The sequence below is a fragment of the Globicephala melas genome, chromosome 15, assembly GCF_963455315.2.
Source record: "Globicephala melas chromosome 15, mGloMel1.2, whole genome shotgun sequence".
NCBI lineage: Eukaryota > Metazoa > Chordata > Mammalia > Artiodactyla > Delphinidae > Globicephala > Globicephala melas.
Genome location: NC_083328.1, coordinates 74339598 through 74345597, shown reverse-complemented (window position 1 = coordinate 74345597; position 6000 = coordinate 74339598).

Here is a 6000-nt window from a genome sequence, read left to right as displayed (position 1 = left end):
GCGTGAGCGGGGCCGAGGCAACGGGCGGGGCCGAGGGCGCTCGGCTCCACCTCGGCTGGAATCGCCAATCGCGGCCCCGCTCTGTGTGTGCTGACGTCACAAGCGACAATGGCCTTTGGCTTTTTTTTTTTTTTTTTTTTTTTTTTTTTTGCGGTACGCAGGCTTCTCACTGCTGTGGCCTCCCCCGCTGCGGAGCACAGGCTCCGGACACGCAGGCTCAGCGGCCATGGCTCACGAGCCCAGCCGCTCCGCGGCATGCGGGATCCTCCCGGACCGGGGCACGAACCCGTGTCCCCCGCATCGGCAGGCGGACTCTCAACCACTGCACCACCAGGGAAGCCCTGCCCTTTGGCTTTGAACGCTCCATCGGACATCACAATGCCGATTCTGAGACGAGCACAGATTTGGCGAGTGGCCGCTGCATTGTGGCCTATTTTGATGTCAGGCACCTAGTAGGTCTTATATAACTGTTGAACGAACTGCCCAAAGTCATGTCCAAAGCGTCTCCAATCGAAGAGAACTGCCTGCCCCTCATGGAGCTTATGTTTTAGAGGGAGGAACGGAATAAACAAGATAATTTCAAATTTGATAAGTGCTATGAGTCTTCTCATAGGATTTAAAAACAGAATGATGTGGCAGCAGTGACGTAGAATGTCAATGGGATGGCCAGAGGAGACCCCTAAACAAGTGACAATTGACTTGAATTTCAACAAGGAGACAGCTGTGGATCAGCCTGCAGACCGTTCCAGGAGGAGGGGATGCTAATAGCAAAGGCTCTGAGGCAGGACTGGGCTAGGCTGGGGCTTAAAAAATAAAGTGGAGCATGGCAGGAGATGAAGTTAGGTCGGCAGGGGCCAGATGATGCAGGCCTCTTAAGCCAGTGTTATGTCTTAAGTGCACCCATTACAGGATGACCACCAAATTTATATTTTAAAAGGTCCACCAGTTGCTGCTTGGACTGTATGGGGGAAAGACCTTGAAGCAGGGAGACCAGTGAGGAAGCTGCTGGAGGCATCCAGGAAAGAGACGTTAGGCCTGGACTAGGGTGAATAGCAGTGCACGTGGAGAGAAGTGGACAGCTTCAGGATATATTTTAGAGGTAGAGCCCATAGGATCTTATGTCACACTGAGTGTGGGAAAGAGGAACCAATGGTGACTTATGGAAATCCCAACCCTCTGTTTTGGCCACCTCCTCTGCCTGCCTCAACAGGCTCAGCTGTCTCCCCTCAGAGCCCATCCCTTGGAATTGCTAGCTTGCTACTTCTGGGACTGAATGTCATGCTATTTGGTCATCATTCGAGGAAACAAATATAGGAACAAAAGGATATAGGCACTGAGGACAGCAGAGCTCTCAGCCCGTGGTGACTCCGTCCAAACTTCTACACTAAGCGCTGACCAATCTCGAACATGGCTTCTAGCAACACAAGGCTGTGTCCCTAGGGTGACCCCAGTGTCCCCACCCCCTCAAGACTGCCTGAGAAAACTCAGTGCCACCAGGAGAATTTACTGTTTTTTTCTAACCAAGATCTGAGGATGGGCTCCAACCTCCCTTTCTTAAAGCATTTACTGAAAAGGGCTTACAATTGTGAACTCCTTCCTCTGTCCTTTTGAGAGGTATACGTATCTCCTACACTTCAGCAATGTCTTTCTTAAGGACCTGAAAGCCCTTCCTTTGAAATGTAATCATCAGGAAGGTAGGGTCTCTGTCTCCCAGTCTCTGTGGGAGGCTAGAAGCCTAACTTTGGTAATTCCCAGCTAGCAGACACTGCTGGCCTCATCACATTTACACTGACCAACTCTCTAACTTTTCACTTGAGCCCCTGTTCTTTCCTTACTCCCTCATTCTCCTTTTAAAACATCCAATCACCTCCGCACAAGTCCAGAATGAGCTCAGCTCTTTCCCCACCAGTAATTACAGAACAAAATCTGTTTTTACCACTTTAACAATGTCTGGCTGTGTTTATCTTTGACTGCACCCTGGCTACAGACATGTAAAAGCAACTCCTATGTATAAAATGTAAAAAGTTGCTCTGTTTGAGTAGAAGGGTTGTAGTTATAAGTTTTTGGTAAAGTTACTCAACCTCTCTCATCATAGTCCACAAACCCCACAAGATCTGACTCCTGCCAACCCGTTTGACTCATCACCTTCCTTTCTGCTTCCCTCCACCCTCACTCAGCTCAGCCACCCTACCTTCCTTTCTGTTCTTCCAAGCTCCAAGCTTATTCCTACCTCATTCCTACATGCTCTCCCCTCTTTGTCTGGAAGGCTCTTCTAGATCCTTGAAAGACTGGCTTTTCTGCACCTTCAGATTCCAGCTCAAATGTCACCTCCTCAAAGAGGCCTTCCACTCTTTTCCAAACGAAATTACCCACTCCTCACCACCCAATAACAAGACATTTAGGGTTGCCAGATTTAGCAAACGAAATACAGGACACCTGGTGCAATGTGAATTTCAGAAAAGCAATGCATGATATTTTAGTATAAATATCGCATGGGACGTAGTTACACTAAAAAAATCATAGTGTTTATCTGAAATTCACATTGAATCAAGTGTCCTGTATTTTATCTGACAGCCCTACCTCCATTATATCATCTTCTTCACAGCATTTATCACTCCCTGCAATTGTCTCCTTTTTTTTTTTTTTTTTTGGCCGCGCTGTGAAGCATGCGGGATCTTAGTTCCCCAACCAGGGACCGAACCTGTGGCCCTTGCGTTAAGAGGCCGGAGTCTTAACCACTGGACTGCCGGGAAGTCCCCAATTGTCTTTTTCAATTGTCCCTCCCACACCTGCCTAAGGACGCTATTAAAACAAGGACTTTCTCTTATTTACAGCTATACTCCCAGCACCTAGCACAGCGTAGCTGTTCAATAAATATTTGTTGAGTGTTGAATTAAATGCCCTATATAAATAGGTGAAGTCCATTGAGAAAGGTGTACATTATTAGGACACTGGTGGAAAAGATATATTTTCATCATCGCAGCAACAGTATAAGCAATCATCTTGATCATACTAGTCTGCTTTCCTGGACATCTTCCTCTAGTCCTGGGGAGAGCAACCCTGATGACTTAACAGTTTTTCATCTCCGAGAGCCAATCAGGAAGGAAGCTGGCTGGCATCTTGTGTCTGCCTAGCATCACTGCCCGTTTCTGTAGGAAGCCCTCAAGATGTGCCCGGGTTATCATGTCTGTGGACGTGGCTCCAGCGGGGCGCTCTCCCCTCACCCGTAGCAGCCTCAAGAACTACAGGGGTGAGGGCCACAGAAAGGCTTGTGGGTGCTCTCTCTCCATCCTCTGTGGGGCGTGGGGGATCCATGAAGATTCCCTGGGTATCCCCATCCTCCCTCCTGCCACGTACACACACTCTTAGGTTTCCCACAACTGCTGCTGTGCTGGAAACCAAGGAAAATAATTCAGCCATTTTCAGGAGCTGGAACTGAGTATGCATGTAGTTTTCTTTCTTTCCAAACCCTGATAAAACAATGCATATACTGTATGGAAAGATTTTCTGAAAAAAGGAAGATACTCTTACATTTTATTTGGATTCAGAAGGCCATGGACACATCTGGCTGTGCTTGGAAAGAAGAAGTCTTCTTTTGGTTCTATCTCACTTTTAAAGCCCAGCTGAGATGCAGAAAAGTGTTGACAGCTAAAATTGAGACGTGTCAGATTGCTGTTTCTTACCTTTTTTTAAACGGAGGCACCTTTCTTTCTTGTGCACATGGTAGAAAATTCACATGGTACAAACAGCTTTTGGTCTTTCACTAATCAGGACATTAGCTGTAGATAATATATTGAATATTTAAGCCCTTTATGTTATTATTTTTTAAATGTTCTTTATCTGATGTTCTCTGAGAGGCGTGTGAGTCTCCCATCTGGTTCTGGCTTTGTCATTGTTAAAGGGTACTTCAGTCAGCTTTTGATTTATAGTTTGAAGCTGTTAGGTGGATAAAGGGTTCCTGCCCTTTCTTCCTGATGAAGCCTACCATTTGATAATGTGAAATATTCCTCTTTGGCCCTTTCAAAGCTTTCCTCTTCCAATTCTTGTCTGGTATCAGTACGGTTGGACCTACTTTCTTTCTGTTAACAATTTCCTGGCTCTTCCCCTCCCCATTTTATTGAGATATAATTTTTTAAAATAAATGTATTCATTCATTTATTTTTGGCTGTGTTGGGTCTTCGTTGCTGCGCGCGGGCTTTCTCTAGTTGCGGCGAGCGGGGGCTACTCTTCCTTGCGGTGCGCAGGCTTCTCATTGCGGTGGCTTCTCTTGTTGCGGAGCACAGGCTCTAGGCATGCGGGCTCAGTAGTTGTGGCTCGCGGGCTCTAGAGTGCAGCCTCAGCAGTTGTGGCGCACGGGCTTAGTTGCTCCGTGGCATGCGGGTCTTCCTGGACCAGGGCTCAAACCCGTGTCCCCTGCATTAGCAGGCGGATTCTTAACCACTGCGCCACCAGGGAAGTCCTTGAGATACAACTGACATATCTTTCAGCATCCCTTTATTGCCAGAATTCTTTCATCCTTTTGTATCATGCTAGTTAAGTACATGGATTTGAGCCAGACTACCGAGGTTAAGACCCCAATGCCATCTGTGTGACACTGGGCAAGTTACTTATAACTTGGTTGCCTAATCTCTAACATCCGGGTAATAATGTTATTTTGCCTCAGGGTGGTAGTGAGGATCAAAGAGCCAATATACATGAAGCCCACAGAAGGGCACCGGGGAAGCAGCGCCCAACAGTGTTAGCCGTTATGACCCTTTGCCGTGGCCGGTGGGAGTGTGTTCTTGGCGCCCTCCCATTGTCCCCAGTCCTCTGTTTTCCCAGGTGCGCTACTTTAGAGCTGGGCAAGCCTTTGGACCTTGGCCACTGTGCCTTAGAGGACTCCACGCTGGCCCTCCTCCAGCCACTCCCTGCCCACAGGCCAGGGGTCCACAGGCCAAGTGGGTTCCCTTCCGTGCTCACCCGAACCTGTGCCACCCCCTTTCAGACCACATTCCAGTCGTGCAGGACCCGGGAAGTCCCCACCCTCAGGCCCTGAGCTCTCTTCCAGGGTCTCTGGAAATCTCTTGCCTGAGTTACTTCTGAGAGCAAATACACAGCTGGTGTGAGCGCCTCTAAGCTGGAAGTGTGACTGGGAGGCAGCGTGTTCGCAGCTGTTTTTTTAAAAAAATAAATTTATTTATTTTTGGTTGCGTTGGGTCTTCGTTACTGCACACGGGCCTTCTCTAGTTGCGGCGAGCGGGGGCTACTCCTCCTTGCGGAGCACGGGCTCTAGGCGCACGGGCCTAGCTGCTCCGCGGCATGTAGGATCTTCCCGGACCAGGGCTCGAACCTGTGTCCCCTGCACTGGCAGGAGGATTCTTAACCACTGTGCCACCAGGGAAGCCCCTGCAGCGGGTTTGGACAGAGCTGGATATCCACACACACATTCAAAGCCCTGTGGTGCAAGTTGAGGCTTGAGGCGGGAGGAGAAAGGGTGCAGGACAAAGGCCAATTCTCCCCCCACTGCTCTGTTCTGGCATGGGGAACTCTGGGGAGCCTGAGAATTCAACTTTTGAACCTGGACTTGCAGGTATTACAAAGGTATTTATCAAGGAAGGAGGTTAGGGTCTGTTTTATTCGAAAGCTTATAGCTTGACATATAACTTTGAAATATGTAGACTTAACTGCATGAGCCCACGGTTGTATTTCTGCCCCACAGCCAGCAGATGTCAGTAGTGGGCTGTGCTCTCTGCCCTCTGGAGCCAGTGCCACAATGATCTATCAATACGTCCATCCGTCTGCTCTCCAGCACATTAAATAGCCCTTCCCTTGTGTGAGATCCCTCCTTAGGGAGGGACTGAAGGGAGCATCAATGATGCAGTGGAGGGAATTCCCTGGGAGTCCAGTAGATAGGACTCTGAGCTTTCACTGCCAAGGGCCCGGGGTTTGATCTCTGGTCAGGGAACTAGGATCCCGCAAGCCACATGGCCCCCCGCCACCTCCCCCAAAAAAGGTGTAGTG